General features: G+C 38.4%; 1 protein-coding gene across 2 annotated transcripts in view; it reads left to right on the forward strand.

Annotated features, from left to right (window-relative positions):
- The first annotated feature begins 3,741 nt into the window (after positions 1-3,741).
- Positions 3,742-22,931, forward strand: part of VRK1 (VRK serine/threonine kinase 1) — an 83,878-nt gene continuing 64,688 nt past the window's right edge. For both annotated transcript variants that reach the window (XM_012471263.2, XM_012471265.2), the window contains exon 1: positions 3,742-3,830. The gene's annotated coding sequence lies outside the window, so the exon portion shown is untranslated. The remainder of the gene's footprint in view (positions 3,831-22,931) is intronic.

The raw sequence follows: 22,931 nt of genomic DNA on the forward strand, positions 1-22,931 counted from the left end.
CTGGGGAGGCCTCAGGAAACTTACAGTCATGGCTGAAGGGGAAGCAAACACATCCTTCTTCACAGGGCGGCATCAAGGAGAAATATGAGTGAGGAGTGGAAAGCCCCTTATAAAACCATCAGATCTCATGAGAACTCACTATCATGAGAACAGCATGAAGGTAGCCACCCCCATGATTTAATTACCTCTCACCAGTCCCTCCCATGACACATGGGGACTATGGGAACTGCAATTCAAGATGAGATTTGTGTGGGGAAACAGCTAATCCATATCCATATCAGACACTGTGCCTGACACACGGTCGATGCTCAAAAGTTCTTGCTAAAAGGGAAATAAGGGTTCTGGGCACCTGGGATGAGATGAAGCATCAAGAGGTGGTGGGGAAGTACAGACCAGGGTCAGAATACTCAGAAGATCCTGATCACATTCTGGCCCTCACTCCTTTCTCCTTTTCTTTCTCCCAGGAGGTGATATTTCCTTGGGCCGTTCTTAGGCCACCTACACTGAGTAAGGACACCCTAGCGACTTTGTTCTGGATAGATCAAAGCCCTTCTCAAATATTACCTCATCCGCCTCCTACCAGCCTGGGGTGGCAGAGAGCTTGTTGGCTCAGAATGATTGCTCCCATTCTACAGATGAAAATAACAAGGGCAAGGATTCATAAACTGACTCATGGGTTGAGTCAGTGCCTGCTGGGCACCCTGCCAGGACAGTGTTGCTTCCTAATAACTATAGTGTTTGTTTCAAGTTTTTGATTGAGTTTTTGCCACAGTGGAGCCAACACTAACCTCCTCACACTTTCTCAACATGCCTGGATTATTTTTATTTCTCCACATTTTTGTGTTTGGGCTCCCAGAGATAAAAAGGGAACTCTGGGGTCTGACTATGCAGGAAATCAATACAGAGCTCATGTATAAATTTTTAGTTGGTTTGTCTTTACTGGGAAGCTGGAAAATTTTTATTCACTGGGTCACCCTGCTTCATCAATTATGACCCCTTAACCAGGAATCTCAGTACTAGGCTATGACAGCATTCTGTCCAACTCTCCACCACTGTGCTAAATTACTTCTTTATAAGAGTTGTCCTCTTGTATTGAAGTTGGACATAAAGGGACAGTAAAAAGAACATTTGGAAGTAGATTCAGGGGACCAAGAATCATTGTCTAAATTCTTCAAGATTTTTTTTCCCCTCTAAGAATTGGGGAAATAATGTGTGTGAAAAATCACAGTGCCTGATAAGTAGTACTGCCTCCTTTAACATTACTTAAATCAGAATCCCTGGAATTGGGCTCAATCCCTGCCTCACAGTAGTAAGTGCTCTGTAAACATTTGTTTGGACTGTATAGGTATTTTGAATATATGGCAGGATTATTTTTATGAACCTTTACTGCCTAGTTCAATTCTTAGTTTCTAAAGCCCACCAACAGCCAGTCCTCACTGGCCAACCTTATGCATGACCCTGATCTTGATACCAAGCTATCAACTCATAAAAACCTGTCAAAGGTCTCCTAGCTTCGAACGTTGTATTCCCATCTACAGCATTTCAGACGTGTTGTCTCTGCCACAGCAGCTTGGACTGGTGTCCTGCCATGCTCTGCACCGGGAAGACATCTCAGCATGTGTGGGTGGTGTTGTAGGTGCTGGCAACTGCCTTGGAACATGGCTGTACTTACAGAGTGTTTAACAGTGAGCAATCAGACCAAGGGTGCCAGGGCCATGAGCTCCAGAATAAATACGTTCCATTCTCACCTTATACTGTTGCTGATTTAATTGTGCCTTAAGGTCAGCCAATTGTCAACCCAGTGTGGAAGCAGGGACATTTCTTCCACATGTCTATTGTGAGGTTAGGGGAACATGGTCACACTGTGACAGATAAGTCCTGTTCCAAGTTTTCCTTGTGTGTGCGTGTGTGTGTGTGTGTGTGTGTGTGTGTGTGACTTTCTCTCAGTGGATTCTGGCCACAGAGTCTTGCTGGGGGATTCCACACCCATGAGATGTACGAATCTCAAGACATTTTTGCCAACAAATTTTATCGAGTGCTCACCTTGCCCATGTGTTTCTGTTAGGGTCTCAACAGGAAGCAGATGACATATTTGAATAGGATAATTTGAGGAGGGTTATTTGCAATGAGACTATCTACAACTGTGTTGGAGGTGAGAACCACGAGGGAGGGAGCAGTAACTTGTGGGTCAGCAGCAGTCCTGATGTTACCACTTCCAGTCCCGGGGTACAAAGAGAAGGGCTATTACCGCACACTGGAGGAAGGACCAGGGAGCAGTGACCTTCAGCTGAGGGACCCGCTAACTGGAGGTGACCTTGCCAGTAAGGATCCAGGGGCCTAACCTACTCTAACTGACTTTCTCTTTTCCTCCAGTCTTCTGTGGGGTTATCCACTGGGCACACCCCAAAGCCAGGGAGCACAGGGAGCTGGAAGTAGTTTGTAGAGGTCAGCCTCCTGCGGCAGAGGTCAGGCAGGAGAAGTCTTTGGAGCAGATGGGGGTATCTGGAGGGGAAAATGTAAGACACCAGGCTCTATACTGCACTGTCTAATGGACAGCGTGATTCCAGGTTTTGTAGGTACTGAAGCTTACACAATTTTGGGGGACCTACTTTAAGAAAAATCAGCAGGGTGCTGTGGCTCACACCTGTAATTCTAGCACTTTGGGAGTTCAAGGCGAGTGGATTGCTTGAGCTCAGGAGTTCAAGATCAACCTGGGCAACATGTGAAACCCTGTCTCTACAAAAAATACAAAAGTTAGCCAGGTGTGGTATCCTGTGCCTGTAGTCCCAGCTACTTGGTGGGGGGGTGAGGTGGGAGGATTGCTTGAGCCCAGTGGGTAGAGGCTGCAGTGAACCAAGATCATGCCACTGCACTCCAGCCTGGGTTACAAAGTGAGACGACTCTATCCCACAAACAAACAAACAAAAACAAAAACAAACAAAAAAAGAAAAATTAAAATCGACAAATAAAAAACCCCCAAAGCTACATAAACTCATTGAGAGACCTGTGCAAGTGAGGTCCTGAATGCTTCATTGGCTTCATTGTTAATCTCCCTCTGCCTGTGACTTCGGTGATTTTGACCTAGAACAATGACTCAGTGCCCAAGAAGCTTTCAGTCTCGTGGGTGACAGAGACTTAGCTGATTAGAATAAACACAAAACAAACTGTGGTATACGTTGATTACAGATGAAACACTACAGAGGGTTAGGTAGACCTTGAGATAGGCTTTGAAATAGGCTTCGAAAACCAGGTTGGATTTACACACATGTCAATGAGTGGGCAGAATAATCCTAATACTATCTGCTATTTATTGAGCACCAACTAAGTTTGAAGTACTGTCTCTAGATTATTTCATTTAATCCTAACAGAAACAGGAAACTTATTTTACATCCAGCTCTCTGCCAACAAACTTAATAAATCAAGCTATTACGAACACTAGCATATTTATTTCGGATCCTATGGCACTGACGAGTACAGTACTGGATTTGATCAGAAGGGCGGAATCAGAGGCTGTAAACCACATTTCCTAGAAGTCCTCGGGAGCAGAAGGACGGGGATCTCACTTTGCCGCGAAGAGACTCCAACTCCCAGAATGCTTTGGGAGCGCTGGACCACAGCTCCCGGCATTCCCGGGGAGGCGCGGGGCTAGCGTAGCCTCCTCCCCGCCCCATCGCGTTCCCGCTCGCCCCGCCCTTCCCCGGCGCCTCCGAGCCAATGGGAAGGCTCCATACTTCAGGGTGCAAAGGGGCCGGCGCTGCTGCCGGGTTGCGAGTCGGCGAAAGCGGCGGGAAGTTCGTACTGTGCGGAAGGCGACGGGTCTGCAGCTTAGGGTAGGCAGGCCGCAGGCGACACGGCTCGAGGACTCGCGCGCTAAGCGGGGGGCACGGAGGCGGGCGGTTGGGGGCTGGGGCCGGGCCGGGCCTTCCGGGCGGCCTGTGGGTCCGCTGGGGGTGCGGGAGGCGCTGTCCGGCCAGGTCGCCCCGCGGGGCCGCGTTCCACCGCTTGGCTTCAGCCTGCGCGGGCGTCCGCTCCGTCCTTGACTAGTTCAGGCCCCGCCGGCGCCCCTGGGGATGCCTGGACTGGACAGGCCGACCCCTGTCAGAGCTCCGCGTTCTGAACGCGCGTGGTGTCGTGGCCAGGCTCCCACCGCCGACTCTGGCCTCTCTGGGAAGCCGTGTCTGTCAGGTGGGGGTCCGAGTGAACAGCACAGAAGAGGCCCCTGCCCCGCGGAGCTCACTGTATAGAAGGGAAACAACACTCGCAGCTGCGATGCTTTGCGGATACGGAAATGCTTTCTTAGAAAGGGGACAGGCAGTTGCGGGCTAGAGGAATGGGGGCGAGGCCCTTGAGGTTAGGTGATTCTGGAGGGCATCTCAGAGGAGGTGACCTTTGACTTGAGAGACCTGAGATGGGAGAGGGAGCCTGAACCCTGAGGATAGCAGCCAGGCCTGGGGACCGCGAGGCCGCCCTCTAGTTCCCTGTTACGTCGCGGGGAGGCCCTGTGAACTTGTACTTGAGGGTCTGTCTGGTGCAAAGCGGTAGAGCCGCTTGTGGGTTTTGCAAGGGACTTTCATATCCCTTTTGACAGTTCCTCCTCTGTCCTGTCCCTAGCTGGCAGGGCGGCGTCCTTTTCTGATGCAACTGTTCAGGAGCAACACATAGTTTTTCCTACCATCGAAATAGTATTTTGGTTCTCGTCTCAAAACTTAGGTAATTGAATTAAATTTGACAGACAGTAGCAGAGTCAGACATAGGTTCTTGTTGAGGCCACCCATTTTTCTCACGTCCTTTGAAGTCCCTTTTTTTGTGTGTGTAGACTCTTCCCTCCCCCTATGTCCCTTTCTTGGAACAACTTGGAAATACCAGTTTTGCTTTTGGGAGGGTGTTGGTTTTGGGGAACTGTTGAAGAACCTCATTAACTATTGTGTGTTTTTCTTTTCTTTTTCTTTCTTTCTTGTTTTCTTTCTTGCTTTCTTTCTGGAATTGCCCATCTGTTGATTCAAGAGTTAAAAAAAAAAAATGAAGGGCAGCATTTATTTTCAAGAGTTCACAATAAAAAAGTCACCTTTCTTTATGACATGCTGAGCAAGATACATTGGGGGAGAATTTAATGTAGAATTTTAAAGAATTTTCAGAAGGAAGCAAGGGTTCTTTATATAGTCACTTTATGTAGGTTACGTTTATGTTCTTCAAAATGGCATGTAGTGATTGGAATTAAATTTCTGGGTAGGTAAGATTATGTTCATCTGTTACCTATAGAATGGAATGTAACTTAAGTAGTCACTTAATAGCTTTTTCTGTTGATGCTATCACAGATGGTATTCTCTGTACATCTCAACATTGCTGATCAGATTCTATGTTAATACAGTGACACAACTTGAATTTAATAACAATAAACTTGTGCGAGGCGTTACTGTCAATTTAGTTCTGGTACCCAGTACAAATATAAGTTTTATAGTGCAATGGCTTCTTGTTATGCTCAGTGCTGCAAAAATTATGAGAGGATATTTGTTAAACAAATGAGATAATGGAGTAATGTGTTAAGCATAGAGCCTGGCATATAGTAAGTTAGTAAGTGCCCAGGAAATGGTTATATGGAAAGCTTATGCTAAGTTTTATTCCAGTATGCAAGTGTATATTTTAAAAATAACAGTAATGCATTCAAAATGTTGACAGACCCTAAAATTAAATTTCTTAAAGGAAATAGGCCAGCTTTTTTTTTTTAAACTTTGAGAACTAATGTGAAATAATAATAATATAAGTGAAATGTCCCAGATGTCTAGAAATGAAAAAACAATATTTTAATTTTGACAGCTATATTTTTTTTCTTAAAAGCATCCCTAATAAGATATAATGTACTATGATTAGGATTATGATTTGAAAAATAAAACTTTAAAAATATTTTTGATTTGAAAAATAAAACTTATTTGGAAATGAAGCAAAGCTTTAAGATTTACCTTATATCAAATGAAGGATGTCTCCTGAATTTATGCAAATGTGCAAATGCTTATATCTCCATAGATCAGGCAGTGAGCCTAATGGGAATTAAATGCTGCCTCTTTGTGCGTGTGAGTGAGGCTTTCATGAAAATTGCTCTTGATGGGTTCTGAGAATGGATTGGTAACTGAATAGGACTGGAGAATATTTTTCAGACTGGTAGGATATTTTACATGCTTGCCAGGGTTATTTTTCAGAGTGAGAAGAAATGGACTCATTTATTCACCAGAGATCACGTGCCCCCTATTTGCAAGGAATTGTGCTAGGTGCAAAGTCTATTCTTGCTATTGTAGTATTTTGCTGAAGCAAGTTTTCTTTGTTTTAAATTAAATAGGTTTTTTTTTTTTTTTTTTAACTTTATTTAGCATCCAGCACAGAAGAATTCAATAAATGTGTAGGGCACATTTGAAAAACTGCATTATTAATTTTAATATGTAGAAAATGTTTGATAAACGTTCAAGATGAATTTAAAAGGGTGTTAGGACCCTAATAAAGCATTTAGGTAGGTGCTTTAACCAAGATGTGTTTTTACTGTAGGGTAAGTTTGGTTCTTTTGATCGAGATTCCTGTGAATATATTTCTTCTTTTATAAAGATGCAGAGGGCTGTGTCCTTTGAATTTTTTTTTGCTTTGGTGCTTGACTGATATTTAAGCACCCAGCATTCTGAAGTTACTATTTTGAAGTAATTTCACACACTTTCCCAATTACCCCTGCTCCATCTCTCCCAATGTCTTAAATCTTTGCACTCAAATTCAAGCACATCCTACTACTCTTGTTTTGAGTGTCATATGGGCAACACTTTAAAAGAGAAAAGCTTTCTAGATCTAGAGAGGTATGAGCTGTGGCTCTTCTCCCATATTAGGAGTTAGATTTTTAGTATTCATCAGTAAATACTAATGAGAACCAACTGATGTACTTTTACTAACATTCTTCAGGAAATTTATTAAGAATTTTATTAGCCACAGTATCTTTGTCAACTTGGAAAAATAGATGTTTGTGAATCATTTATTTAGTCTTCAGGTAAGTACATGGATTTTGATGATTCTTTGCAGTTACTTCTCTCTCTCTCTGGGTCTCTCGCCTTAGGATGAGAACCAGTGCTCTAGGATTTGAAAATTAAGGTAGATACTGTTCACAATGGCAGATATTTAAGATGAATATTAAACGTGTGTACTAAAATGTTTATTGGTAAGTCTTACTGATTAAATGGGAAAATATGCTAGATGAAGTCATAATTAAATTGCAAAGTAATTTGAGATTTAGGAATGTTCTGTTATACTTTTAAAGCAAATAACATACTGATAATTGAAGGACACATGTGTCTTGTGGAACTCAGTATCAGGAACAATATAATTGGCCCTGCAGGGGACTAAACATGAGAACTGAAAATCATTAGGAAGAAGAGCAGCCCCATTCCACTGTTTCAGGGACAGTATAATTTCCTTATATTTCTTTTCTTTTCTTTTTGAGGACCGTCTGTCTAGCTGTTTGTATGTCGGCAAATATTTTTACTCTAGACTTAGATACTTGCTTTAAGAATCCTAAAGAGACTGCATTATCTATCTAATTGTCATTTGTATCTAAAATTAAACAAACCATGAAGTTAGACATAGCTAACCACAGCTTTAGTTCAGGTTAATTGCTTTTCTTAAATTGTTTTTACCAAGTAACAGCTAAAATAAAAGTCATCATTTGATGACACTAAGTATTAATGCATTGTAATTGCATTTCACAATATTGTTAGGAAGAACTGTTAGACCTTAAGTCTTTATGAACTATGTCCGGAAGACATAGGGACAGAAACTTTTACTGTTTCTGTTACTGTAGTCTTTCGAGTTGCTTTTTTCACATCTTACTGCAGTTTACCATATAATTTGGCAACAGCTGTCAACATAGAGATTATATGTAATTACAGTGTGCCCTTGAACAACTCAGGTTGGGAGTGCTGACCCCCACGGAGTTGAAAATCCATGTATAAGCTTTGACTTCTCCAAAGCTTAACTACTCATAACCTGTTGACCAGAAGTCCTACTAATAGCATAAACAATTTATTAACACATATTTGTATGTTATATGTACTATGTGCTATATTCTTATAGTACAATAAGCTAGAGAGAAGAAAATGTTATTAAGAAAACTATAAGAAAGAGAAAATTTATTTATTGTTCATGAACCAGAAATGGGCCATCTTAAAGGTCTTCATCTTCATTGTCTTGGTGTTGAGTAGGCCCAGGAGTAAGAGCAAGAGGAGAGGTTGGTCTTGCTGTCTTGGGGTGGCAGAGGCAGGAGAAAATCTGTGTATAAGTGGACCTGTACAGTTTACACTCATGTTCAAGGGTCAGCTGTATACATTTCTTTCTTAGAGCTAATAAGACAAAGAAATCTATTTGGGAATCAGGAAAAAGTTTTAAAATTAATTTTTAAAAAAAGCTCAGATTATAACATTTAAGAAGTTTAATCTTGTTTCTTCAGACTTGTAGAAAATACTTTAGAAATGGTGACTCTAAAATTTATCTTTCATATGTTGCTGGTGGGAATGTAAAATGATATAACCACTCTGGAAATTAGTTTGGCAATTTCTTGAAAAGTTAAACATAACACTTGACATACAACCCAGCAATTATACTCTTGGGCCTTTATCCTAGAGAAATAAAGACTTATGTTCACAACACAACCTGCACATGAATGCTTGTAGCAGCCTCATTTATGATAGCTAAAAACCAGAAACAACACACATGTCCTTCAGTGAGTGAATGGTTAAATAAAATGTGGTAGTCATGCAATAGAACACCATCATCAAAAAAAGAAACAAACTGTTGGTACATGCAGCAACTGGGATGGAGTTTAAGGGTATTGTATTGAGTGAAAAAAACCAGTCTCAGAGGTTGTATGATTTCATTTATATAGCATTCTCAAAATGACAAAATTATAGAAATGGAGAGCAGACCAGTTTTGCTGGGGTTAAGGCTGAGTTTCTTTGAGATAATATAACAGTTCAGTGTCTTGTTCGTGGTGATGGCTACATGAATCTGTACACATGACACAGTGTCCTAGAATTATACACACAAAATAATGTAAAAGCTGACATTTCAACAAGTAGTTTAATGATGAATACTGTATTAGTGTCACTTTCCTACTTTGGATAATTGTACAGTGCTTGTCCGTTGTATGGCTGTATCACATTTTATTTAACCATTTACACATGGAAGGCCATGTGGGTTGTTTCTGGTTTTTGGTGGTTGCAGATAAAGCTACTATGAACATTCATGTACAAGTTTTTGTGTGACTGTAAGTTTTAATTGTTCTAGAATAAATGCCTAGAAGTGCAACTGTTGGGTCGTATAGTGATGAAATCTTGAGCCTTCTTATTTTGTCCTATGTGGGATGTGAATCATCCCTTTGTCCAGTGTATCCACACTGTGTACACTACCTACCAGCTAGTTAGTCACTTTTGGTTATCAGATTGACTATGTGGTATCTCAGTGCTTGTGTTTGAGAAACACTTATTTTACTTAGTAATGACCCCCAAATGCAAGACTAGTGATGATGGCATATTGTTATAATTATTCTATTTTAGTATTGTTGTTAATCTCTTACTGTCTCTAATTTATAAATTAAACTTTATCATATGTATGTCTAATGTATGTATAGAAAAAAGCATTTATGTAGGGTTTGATTCGCCACAGTTTCCGTTATCCACTGAGGGCTTTGGAATGTATCCCCCACAGATGAAGGGGGGCTACTGTATATAAGAGATAGTTTCTCCACATCCTCACTACCATTTGATGTTGATATTTTTTGTGTGTAGTGATATCTCATCATAGCTTTAATTTACATTTCCCTAATGACTGATGATTTCATGTGCCTATTTGCCATTCATATCTTTTTTGGTGATTTGTCTGTTTAAGCCTTTTACCCATTTTGTGATTGGATTGTTTTCTTACTGATTTTAGAGAATTCTTTATATATTGTGGATACAAATCCTTTGCCAAATATATGATTCATAAATACATTCTCTCAGTCTCTGTCTTGTCTTTTCATTCTCTTACACTGTCTTTAGCAGCAAAATAGTTTTAAATTTTGATGAAGTCTAACTTCTCAATATATGAACTGTGTTTTTAGTGCCTGTCTTAGAACTCTGTGCCTAACTCTACGTCAGGAGGGTGTTCTCATTTTTTCTCCTAAGTGTTTTACAGTTACATGTTTTACATTTATATTCGTTATCCTTTTTGATTTCATTTTTGCACAGGACGTGAGATTTAGATCTTGGTACATTTTTCTTTTCCTTTTGTCTATGCATGTCCAGTTGTTCGAAAACCATTTGTTGAAAAGTCTACCCTTTCTCCATTGAGTAAGTTTTAAAAATCAAAAATCAGTTGGCTGTATACTTTAAATTGGGTATCGAAACAAAGACAGGAAGAAATGAATGAGCAATTAAGTATTAATAAATACAGGTTTATTGAAGTTATAACATGGCTGGAATCTGGAAAAAGTGGGAAAACATTTTAGAGAATAACATGGGCAAAGATCTGTTCTAGAGAAAATAAGAACTGGCTGTTTTCGGGAGTCATGCAGGTGAAGGGGAGTAGAGTAGTAAAGGAAGCATCATTGGTTCATGAAAGAGAAAAAGAGTATAGAAACTTCTGACTAGATTGAAGCATTTGTAGTCAGGTTCACTGGCCATTAGGAAGGTACTGTATGTTTTTAAGTGGGAAAATGGTATGATAAAAATGGTATTTAAGAGAAGTTGTTGTAGGACAATGTGTGGCAGTGATAAGTTGGTAGGAAGAATGGGATATAATCATGACCCTTGACTTACCACTTTGTGTTACAAATATCTGCCAGAAAGCTAAAAAGGTGGTGTTACTTCAGAATGTATAATGTTCTAAATTCCTAGTATTTTCAGGAAGGCAATGGTAGATTTCAAACTTTTGCTACTGTCTTCAGTGATAGATACTGAGAACTCTGCTGGACTTCCAAACTGTTGGATATTTATGCTAATATTATTAAGTTGTACATGTGGGAAGAAGAGTAGTTTCCATTGGCTTATTGTTGATGTGGGTGACATTTCTTATCAGGCCTGAAAAGAGTCCAAGAGTTGAGCAAGTAAAATCATAAAAACATAAAGAGTGCATAAATCGGTCCAATGAGGAAAAGTTAATGGAATCAGGTTTATTTATCATGGCAAAGAGGAGACTCAGGAATTATTTAATCAGTATGTCCTGATACTTGTATGTGAAGAACTATACAGAGAATGATGATGGCCAGCTGTTCTTCAAAATCACTGAGGACTGCATAAGAACAAATGACTCAAATTGCAGCTTTAAGATTTTGGTCTTAGGGAAGAATTCCAGAGAGTAAAGGCGTTAGGTATTTCATGTGAAATATTAAAGGATAGACTAGAAACCTAGATGTAGTATAGGAAATTGCTTATAGTCAGGGGGATGTGAAGGATAACAGAGCTATGTTTTTGCCCTTGAGTCCTATTAAATTCATGATTGAAAATACTCACTTTCCATTTTGTTAGCGCCTACTTCAATTCTTGGTTTCTTTCTCTATGCAAATTATGCCCTTCCCCTCCCCCGCCATTCATCTGTGGGGATCTCATTTGGTGTCTGCTTTCTTTTGTGCATTTAAAAGATTATCATGGATATAGATTAGACTTAAGTCATTTTAAAAATAATCAGTCAATAAATAGAACCTGTGTAGTGTCAAACTACTAGAAATCAGTGCATTTCTGCTCTTATTTAGAACATGGAAAAATGTGTCATCCCATTAAGAAAAAAATCAGCGATGACTTGTTGAGCCAAGGATTTTACAGTGTAAGGGGTTACCACTGACACGTGTTAATGAAAGAAGGGCAGTGTTAAAAGCTTTCATGCAACAGCTCACATGTTTTTAAAGTACCTTTTCTGTTTGATTTAACTTCCTTATTCTGATTCTTTTCTACTTCTCTAGATCTTTTTTCCACTAAAATGTTGAGATTGACCAAGAATATTTTACTTGTGATTGCAGCCCTTCAGTATTATCACAGAATTTTTTTTTTTTCTGCAGAAGAGCAAGCTCTTATAGTGCTATGCAAGCTGCCCATTTAAAACTATCATTGCTTGGCACCTATGCCCTAGTGACAGTTTGACCAACATGTGAGCAGGCATACTGCCATCCTGACAGATGGGCGTGAGTATAGGCAGCCAAGAAACCATGTATCTGCATCTAGTGTATTTGTTAAGGGCAGGATTCCCAGTCGGGGATGTTCAAACGTCTGTCCATCCTGAGCTTTCACGCCTATCGATAAAGGGATGTCATCATTAATCCTAGCTTCCATGAGTATATAAGAGCTTCTTGGCTCTTACAGAAGTAGGCAATTGGGGACAATCAGGATAATTGTTCTCCTCTTCATCACAGGACTACTTCAAATAATCCTTTCCTCTTTCTTCTAGCCAGTTAGGTTTACAGTGAGTACAGACCTGTTCAGACAGTGTCCTGATACTTGTGGAATATGTGCTTGTTCATTTCTTTTCCAGAATGTGAAAGCTTTGAAAGTCATTTGATGTTTATGATTTGGACAGTAACATATAAAATTGGATCAGGTAGATCTAGTTCAAATATTGACTGCTGTAAGAGCAATTCAATTTAGCGTCAAATCAAGATAAAAGAATACCTATCATAGAGTTGTTGAGAGAATTAACTGCAAAATGTATGCATGAATCATTTGGTATAATGTCTGGCCCACAATAAGTGTTCAATAAATGTTTGTCATCATCATCATTTTAACTTTGCTGTATCTGAAGATATTTTTCTCTGGAGAGGTATCTGAAACAGAAAATTTTTTTCAACTCACTCTCACTTCCCATCATTCCTTTTTTTTTTTAAAAAGAGACATAGTCTCCCTCTGACAACCAGGCTGGAGTGCAGTGGTGCCACCTAGATTTCTTGGGTGCAGGTGATCCTTCTGCCTCAGCCTCCTGAGTAGCTGGAATGACAAGCCACCATTCCTGGCCCACCACTCTTGTGACATCATCACAGAATCTGGTGATTTTAGGTATCTTAAAATCTCCTCCGGCTATGGAGACAGAATCATCTCTGGTTGAGAACCACTGCTCTAGAGACAGCCTGTCCTATTTTTGTTAAAGCTTTGACCATTAGAAAGTTCCCTTACACTGAGTGAAAGTCTATTTATTTCTTCTACTCAATTCTGCTTTTGGAGAAATGTAGAACAGGCTGAATCCCTCTTCTATGTAACATCCTTTCAAATATGTGAAAATAGTCATCAAGTATTCTTAGCCTTTTTGATTTGAAACATCTCCAGTTAATTAGCTATTCCTTACATGGCATGGTTTCATGTCAGTTTACCACATTGGTGGCTTTCCTCTTTTTTAAAAAAATTCATTTTAAACTGTGGTGCGTTGAATTGAATGCAGTGCTCCAGACATGGCTTGATATGTGGGAAATAGAGTTGTATCTCTTGTTCTAGATATAACAGTTTCTTCTGTGAGTTGAGGGAAGACTATCACCTTCCTTCTAATACATACTATATTTTTATTGATATTAGCTATATCTTTTGTAACCACATCGTATAGTGAACATAAAGTTAAATAAAATCCCTGCATTGATCTAAGCTATGTCTTTTCATTCTGTTTGTAATCATTAGTTTTGGGGTCCAACCATGGGAGCTTATGTTTATCTCATTAAATGTCTTTTTATTGAATTTAGCTAACTGCAACTTTTAAATATATTTTGGAATCCTAATTCTTGGTTCAATTGGAAGTTTCTAGCTTAAAAGAACATTTATGTGATGATGCTGTGCACTGAGATTGGAAATACAAGAGCAGTCTCTCTCTGTGCGTGGGTGCTTGCATGCGTGCGTGTATGTTTGAAAAGAGATTGAGTGTGGAAGCCTGTGTAATACTAATATTAAGAGGCAGCTAGGCAGAAAGGAGGTAACAAAGGAGACCAAGAAGTGGTGGTCAAAAAGTTAGGATGAAAATTAGAGTAGTATCTTGTAAAGCTGGAGCGACTCTGTTAAGTACTGAGGTGATACTTGAATCAAAAATGACTAGGACACGGTCCCTGCTTTCTGCCCCTGCTTTTGTTTGCCCATGGTTTAATTGTTCAGTTTAGGGTACTGTCTATTCAATCATGCCTGAAGACTTGGAAGTCATCCTTTATTTCTCCCTCATACCCTTGCCTCTGTTGGGTTACCAAGTTCTACTGATTAAAAAGGTTTTTCTGAAGTGTAACAAAAAAGGTTCACAAATCTTAAGCATCAAGCTTAATGATTTTTAAAAGTTTTACAAAGTGAACACTCTGTAATCACCACTACCCAGATCAAGATAGTCATTTTCTAGCACTCCAGAATCCTACTATGTGGGGATATCTTGAAGACAGTAATTACTCCCACCCAAGGTAACCACGATTCTGACTTGTATAACTGTAGTTTTACCTGGTTTTGAACTCATATGTAAACGGAATAATGCCCTCTGGACTTTTTTTTTTTGCCTGACTTCTTTTACTCGTTGTGTTTGAGATTCATTCATGTTGTTGCATGTAGTTTGTTATTTTTTTTTAGTATATGTGCTGCCGAAGCGAGCACGTAGTTTGTTATTTTTAAACTTAGCAGTATAGTTGTGGTTATCTTTCCCTGCATTACACACTAGTTTTGATTATTGGTTATTCTATAACACACCACTCCAAAACTTAGTGGTTTAAAATAACAATCATTTTATTATGCTTATGGATTCTGTGGGTTGGGAATTTGGTGGGTATGGCTTGTCACTGCTCTGCAATGGTTGGGGTCTGGAATCATTTAGAGGCTTCTTCACTCATGTGTATGGTACCTTGACTGGAACATCTAGAAGGCTAGGATCATCTGATATTATTGACTGAAGCACCAACATGTGGGACCAGGAGGTTTTGGTTTTTCACAGCATGTTGGCTGAGTGTCCAGAGGAAGCTTCCTGAGAGTGGCTTATCTTCAGAAGTCATATAATCTCACCTCCACCATTACTCTATTGGTTGACAGAGACACAGCCTGCCTGGATTGAAGGGAATGGAACATAGACCTCATGTCTTTATGAGAGGTGTGTCAAAGAATTTATGGCCATTTTTTAAAACTACCACAAATTACATACCAGAATTCATTCATATTTGAATAGTTTCTGTTTTGAGGCAATTATGAACAATGTTGCTATAATCATATATATATACATATGTGTGTGTATCTTTTGGTATACCTGCATATTCATTTTGGTTGAGTATATATGTAGGAGAAGAATTCTTGGTCAAAATGTATGTGCGTCTTGCTTTATTTTATTTATTTATTTATTTTTGAGATAAAGTCTCGCTTTGTCACCCTGGCTGGAGTGCAGTGGCATGATATTGACTCGTAGCAACCTCTGCCTCCCAGGTTCAAGTGATTCTCCTGCTTCAGCCTTATGAGTAGCTGGGATTACAGGCACCTGCCACCACGCCTGGCTAATTTTTTTATTTTTAGTAGAGATGAGGTTTCTCCATGTTGGCCAGACTGGTGTCCAACTCCTGACTTCAAGTGATCCACCCGATTTGGCCTCCCCAAGTGCTGGGATTACAGGTGTGAGCCACCGTGCTGGCCACGTATCTAGCTTTAGTAGACACCGCCAGACTGTTTCTCATCCTTGTTGTACTTGTTTATACTTTTACCAACATATGAAAGTTCCAATTACTCTGCAGCGTTGCTTCTACTTGATATTGTAAGTTAATTATTACAAACAATTAATCACTAGTGGTTGTATAGAAGATCTTAGTGTACTTTTTCATTGGCACTTCTCTAAGGACAGTAATAAGAATAGTATTTGAGCACTTCTTCATATGCTTGTTGGCCATTTGGATACCCTCTGTTATAAAGTTCCTGCTGAAGTCTTTTGTCCGTTTTAAACAAATTGGATTGTCTTTTTTCTTATTGAAATGTTGGAGTTTTTGAGATATTCTGGATATGAATCCTTTGTTGACTATGTGAATTATAAAAATCTCTTCCTGTCTTATGGCTTGTCATTTCGCTCTTGTAATGTGTTTTTGATGAATTGAAATTCTAAATTTTAATCAATTCCAATTATCCATCTTTTCCTTTAAGGAAAGTGTTTTTTTGGTGTTTTATTTAAAAAGTTTTTGTTACTCTGTTATTCCAGGTTGATGAAGCTATTCTCTTATGTTATCTTCTAGAAGCTTTAGTATTTTGCCTTTCAGATTTAGGTCAGAGTTCCCAAGAATTTGTTTGTGTGTTGTGAGGTAGGAGTCAAGGCTTCTTTTTCTTTTTTTGTATGGTTATCCATACAAGTAGTAGCAGGTGGCATTGGGTCAGGTGGACACAAGCCTGGGAGTTAGGATTCCAGTATTCTCCACCTTAGGTTACCTTGAATGAGCCTTCTGCACTTGGGCATATTCTTAAATCCCTCTTGACTCAGCTTCATTTGTGAAATGAAGGATTTGAATGGAATGTTTTCTGATTTTCGTTCTGATTGTGGTTTGCTGGATTTACCTAGTTTTGTGGTTGTATTGAGGCTTGTTAGAATCTTTTTATATTTGAATTTTGTTATCTAAAATTTTCTTAACATCTCCCAGCTTTGTATTGTCCCCAGTTCGAACTGCCATCTACAACTTATCTAAGCTGCTGATGAAAGACAGTTTTATTGATCACATTGGCAAGTCCAAGATCACCTGTTCTTCTGATTTTTATTTTATTTTTATTTTTTGAAATGGAGTCCCACTCTGTTGCCCAGGCTGGAGTGCAGTGGTGCTGTCTCAGCTCACTGCAACCTCCGCCTCCTGGGTTCTAGCAATTCTCTACCTTAGCCTCCCAAGTAGCTGGGATTACGGGTGCATGCCACCATGCCTGGATAATTTTTTGTATTTTTAGTAGAGACGGGGTCTCACTATGTTGGCCAGACTGACCTCAAGTGATCCGCCTGCCTTGGCCTCTGAAAGGGCTGGGATTATAGGTGTGAGCTCCCATGCCCAGCCTCTGATCTTATTAGTAAAATCTGTCCCTTGCTAGATGCTCATGATGCTTTCTTTAGTAAGTCATGGCGCAGGACACCAATTCCATTTAAAAAACAATTTAGCTATCTCCTACAGAAAGGAGCAGATTCCATTTTTGAAAGTCATATGCACATACTATTCGTCTTACTTGTCCCTTTCTTCAGTTTTGTACGTGAACTTTTAAGAATCACATAATCAGCAGAGTTTCATGAATCAGTAGAAGTCATTCAAGATCAGTGAGTTGTAGTCTTGGCAAATTCTCTCTTCCATCTTGTAAAGTGGCATACGTTCCAAATTACTATATCAGGTTTACATAATATGTTTGTGTCTCTAAGAAGAGTGAGTTAGGAACCGTCCTGGATGACAGAATAGAAAATATATCATTTGCTGGTTTCTTTATGTTCCTAATGGCCTGCTTTGAGGTGCTTTTTTACCCTTCTTTCAAAAGATTTGGTTTAGTTTCTAACAGAGAACAAAGCTACTGTTCTTTGTTATCCTTGCTATCAGGTTTTTCCTCCCATTAACCCTTTCTTTAAAAAGCAAACAGCTTTAGTGAGACATAATTTACATACCATACAATTCACTCATTAAAAGGTGTAATTCAGTAGTTTTCAGTGTATGCACAGGACTGTAACCATCACCATACTCTAATTTTAGAATGCTTTCATCAGTGCTAAAAGAAACCCCCTACCCATTAACAGTCACTCTTCATTCCCTACCCTGTTCCTAAGAAACCACAAATAGTTTTATCTATAAATTTATCAATTCTGGAAGTTTTACATAGTTGGGATCTTACAGTATGTGGTCTTTCGTGACTGGTATCTTAATGTGCGTTCAGGGTTCATCCTTGTTGTACATGCAATAATACTTTATTTCTTTTTATTGCTGATTAATATTTCATTGTATAGATGCACCGAATTGGATTTATCCATTTATCAGTTGAAGGACTTTTGGGTTGCTTTTACTTTTTGACTATTATGAATAACACTGGTAATGGACATATATGTATAAGCTGTTGTGTGAATATATGTTTTCATTTCTCCTGAGTATACCTAGGTAATTTTTAAGTTTTTCAGAGACAATCAAACTTTCCCAAAGTGACTGTACTGTTTTATATTCTTACTAACAACATGTGAGGATTCAGATCTCTCCAGATCCTACCAAAACTTGTTATTGTCTTTCTGTTTATATCCATCCTAGTGGGTAAGAAGTGGTATCTCATTGTGGTTTTGATTTTTATTTCCCTAAAAGCTAATGATTCTGAATATCTTTTTGTTTGCTTATTAGATATTTGTTTATCTGTTTTGTAGAAATGTTTGTCCAAATCCTTCACCCATTTTTAAATTGGCTTAGTTGTCTTTCTGAGTTCATTAACCTTTTAATGTTCACTCTTATTTATTTTTAACTCAAAATGTTTTTTCTCTTTCTTCCATTTTGTTCAGAGACTGTTCATTCTGTATTAAGCAGGAGGATTAAGAAGGTTTTCAAACCCTTTTACATTCTCTTGGCAACAGGTTCCATTGGCAGCATACATACTGTGGATTATCTTAGACTGGAAAATGTACATCTCATGGTTATTGGAATAGATTATTTGTGGTTCATACTGGTTATATTAATAAAATGAACTCTGTTCCTTTCCCTACAAACCAGTAGGTAAAATACCTGGCTTTGACTTTAATCCAAGCCTTTCATTTTACCGATAAGGAAAAAAGACCTGCAGATGTTGGGTCTTAAGTTCACAAGAGGTAGACCTGGACCTTGACTTTAATTCAGCCCATTCTTAAGATATATCAGTTCCTTTTACATCACATGGCAGGTATGTTAGACTAAAGGGATACCAGGGTGAGACAAGGTCCCTGATTTGGAGGCCCTCACAAATTATGTCAGAAGAGATTGATATATACACAACTAATGGTAATACAATATCACAGTTGCTGTGAATTGTGTAAAAGGATGTAAAGTCAGTCCAGTGCTCTTAACGCTGCCCAGTGCTGACTGATTTTCACCTTACTTTCTTTTGCATATAGGCAGAATTAGATTCTTGAGTAGTTGATTTTGTTTGGATCATTTAGTAAGAAATGATAACAGATTCAAAACCCTCAGATTATAGAAGAAACAGACTTTAGAATCTTAAGGGTTTTGCACTAGAATCTAGAAGATAGTCTCATTGAGTGCACTATTAATATATGTGTATTGTGAGAGAGATCCAAGATGGCTGATCACTAGCAGCTCGGGCTCGTAATTCCCAGTGAAAGCCCAGAGAACGAGAGGACGCCACACTTTCAGATGAATATTTGTTGCTCACGGACCAGGAGATTCCCAGCAGAGGAGCCCCACGGGTCGCCAGGGCGACTCTTGTGGCCGGCGTGGCGGTTTTGCTGGCACCTTAGCGCGCCAGTTCTTGGTGCAGAGTCCGGAGATTCCTGGGCAGAAAAGCACCATCAATCTTAACACCGCTATTTTGGCCGGCGCAGTGGATTGCTCAGATTTCAGCGCTGGGAACCAACAAGTTGGACGTCTGCTTAGAGACCTAGTTAGAAAGTCGGTAATTACAAAGACGACAGACGGATAAATATATAATGAAGGGAAGAAACCAGCGTAAAAAGGCAGAGAATACTCAAAATCAGAATGCCTCTCCCTCTACAGGGGATCGCAATTACTCATCAGTAACGGAACAAGGCTTAATAGATTACGAGTGTGTTCCAATAACAGAAGCAGGTTTCAAAACGTGGGTGATAAGGAATTTCTGTGAATTAAAAGAACTTGTTCTAACCCAATGCAAAGAAACTAAGAACCTTGAAAAAAGGTTTGATGAAATGCTAATGAGAATGGACAATTTAGAGAGGAATATAAGTGAATTGATGGAGCTGAAAAACACAACACGAGAACTTCGTGAAGTGTGCACAAGTTTAAACAGTCGAATTGATCAAGCAGAAGAAAGGATATCAGAAGTCAAAGACCAGCTCAGTGAAATGAAATGAGAAGACAAGAATGGAGAAAAAAAGATGAAAAGAAATGAGCAAAGTCTCCAGGAAATATGGGACTATGTGAAAAGACCTAATTTACGTTTGATAGGTGTACCTGAATGTGACGAAGAGAATGAATCCAAGTTGGAAAATACTCTTCAGGATATCATTCAGGAAAATTTTCCCAACCTGGCAAGGCAGGGTAATATTCAACTCCAGGTAATACAGAGAACACCACAAAGATATTCTTCAAGAAGACCAACCCCAAGGCACATAATTGCCAGATTTATTAGGGTTGAAATGAAGGAGAAAATACTAAGGGCAGCCAGAGAGAAAGGTCAGGTTACCCATAAAGGGAAACCTATCAGACTTACAGCAGATCTCTCAGCAGAAACCCTACAAGCCAGAAAAGAGTGAGGACCAATATTTAACATCCTTAAAGAAAAGAACTTTCAACCCAGAATTTCCTATCCAGCCAAACTAAGCTTTATAATCGAAGGAAAAATTAAATCCTTTGCGAACAAACAAGTACTTAGAGACTTCACCACCACCAGGCCTGCTTTACATGAGCTTCTGAAAGAAGCACTATACATATAAAGGAACAACCAATATCAGCCTTTCCAAAAATATATCAAAAAGCAAAAAGCATTAACACAATGAAAAATTTACACTAACTAATGGGCAAAACAGCCAGCTAGCATCAAATGCCAGTATTAAACCTATATATATTCTAATTGGATAAAAAGCCAAAACCCATCGGTATACTGCATCCAGACCCATCTCACATGCAACGATACACAAAGACTCAAAACAAAGAGAAGAAGGAAGATTTATCAACCAATCAGAGAGTAAAAATAAACAAACAAAAAGCAGGAGATTCAATTCTCGCCTCTGACAGAGTAGGCTTTAAAGCAACAAAGAGCAAAAGAGGCAAAGAAGGACATTATATAATGGCAAAAGGATCAATGTAACAAGAAGAGCTAACGATTTTATAGATCGAGACGGAAAATTAACAAGGACGTTCAGGACTTGAACTCAGACCCGGAACAAGTAAACTTAATAAACATTTACAGAACTCTCCACTTGAAATACACAAAACATACATTACCACCTCATACTTATTCCAAAAGTGACTACATAATTGGAAGTAAATCACTCCTCAGTAATCGCATAGCATTTCATAGGTTTAAATGAAATGTTGGTTGGCTGCTTGTTTGTTATTTTCTTCCCTTATTCCTTCCTGTCTACATCAAGTATAATTATTGGTATAAAAGAGGTTTTCAACAATACCCATTACTAAACTGCATTCTAGCCTGGGCAAGAAAGCAATACTCCCATTCTCTCTCTCTTTCTCTTCCTTTTTCTTCCTCTTCTTCATTTTTTTTCTTTCTTTCTTTCAAAAAAAAAATATATATATATGTGTATTGTTTTCTTAGCTTTTTTTCATGTATTCTTCAGCGGCCTATACGTCAAGTTTTTTCAATTGAATTTGTGTCAGTATAAAAAAACTAAAAACTTTTCTGAAGACATTTTATTTACATCAGTGATTTATTTCATTACTTCTTTTGTCCTTAGAATTTTTGGAATTTGTATTTCTTTTTACTCACCAGAGTTAGGCCATGGGATGGATATGTATTTATAGTAACATGTGAATATGTTTCTGTTTGATCTTTTATACTATTTTTATGCCATTTATATTTATGACTATGTTACTAGTCATTAAATCAAATATTTTTCCACCGTAAGACTTTTTGTTTTGCAAATAATTTATTGTGCAGTATGTGTTCTCTTTTAATCAGCAAAAAGGCATTTTTGCAAAAATTACACTTTTTTTTTTTTTTTTTTTACAACCTACTGGTTGTAAGGCCATGGACAAATTATTTAATTTTCCTTATCCTTGGTTTTCTTGTATGTACAGTCAGTATCATTACACCTTTGTTTTATGGTTAGTGTAAAAATTAGAGATAATGTGTTTAAATTACCCAGCATATAGCTTGTTACACAGATGCTTGAATAGTGATGGTATTAATTGTAATATATTAGTTCGTTTATACATAAGAGCTATAAATTCAAATTAATGGTTAATTGATTCTTCCTGGTATAGATTACTCATTTAGGATTAATTGAGCAAAAATAAGTGATCATATTAATGTAAGAACTTGATGTCAATATTCATTTTCAGTTGCTTGTCTTTTAGAGACCGTAGTACTTTAAAGACTAGAGACTATTGCTGTTTAAAGACTGATCTCGTCTTTACCTTCAAAATATAAAGGTATGATCCTGTCTGCAGATGAAAGTATTGAGAGTTATTTTTCTATGTAGTTCATTGCAGTGCTTTAAACCTGCGGCAGTTGAAAGGGCTGACTTGTGCTGATCCTGATGCTTTAGAAGCACTGGTAAATCCCAGACTAATACTGGAAAGAATTACTTGACATTTTATTTACCAAAGTACTTTTTGTTTTTCATGAAGAATTCTTAAAAAACACCTCAATTTAAAAATTAATACATGCACACAATAATAAATGTTTAAATACAAAAGAGCAAAGAATGAAAAGTAAGCTTCCTACCCCTAAGGCATCCTCTGCTACTAATTGATTAAATAGCATCCTAGTAATGTACTGTATGTACATACATGGGGATACATTGTTGCACAACTCCCAGGGGTGCAGTCATATATATTTAAGCATATGCAGCATGTATATGATAGGTCCTTTTATTTTATATGAAAAGGAATGTTCTAATACATGGTTCTTCCCTTGTATTTTTCACTTAATGATATATCTTGGAGAATATTCCATGCCAATGTATATGATATTTCTTATTTTAATATTTCATTCTGTGGATATGCTGTGCTTCATTTAATATTAGGTTGGTGCAAAAGTAATTGCGATCCAACCTAAAAGCCCCTTCTTGATGGTAAATTAAGAATCTTTCTAGTCTTTTATTGTATATAA

The sequence above is a fragment of the Aotus nancymaae genome, unplaced genomic scaffold (assembly GCF_030222135.1).
Source record: "Aotus nancymaae isolate 86718 unplaced genomic scaffold, 86718_ANA_hifiasm-v0.15.2.pri h1tg000011l, whole genome shotgun sequence".
Taxonomy (NCBI): Eukaryota; Metazoa; Chordata; class Mammalia; order Primates; family Aotidae; genus Aotus; species Aotus nancymaae.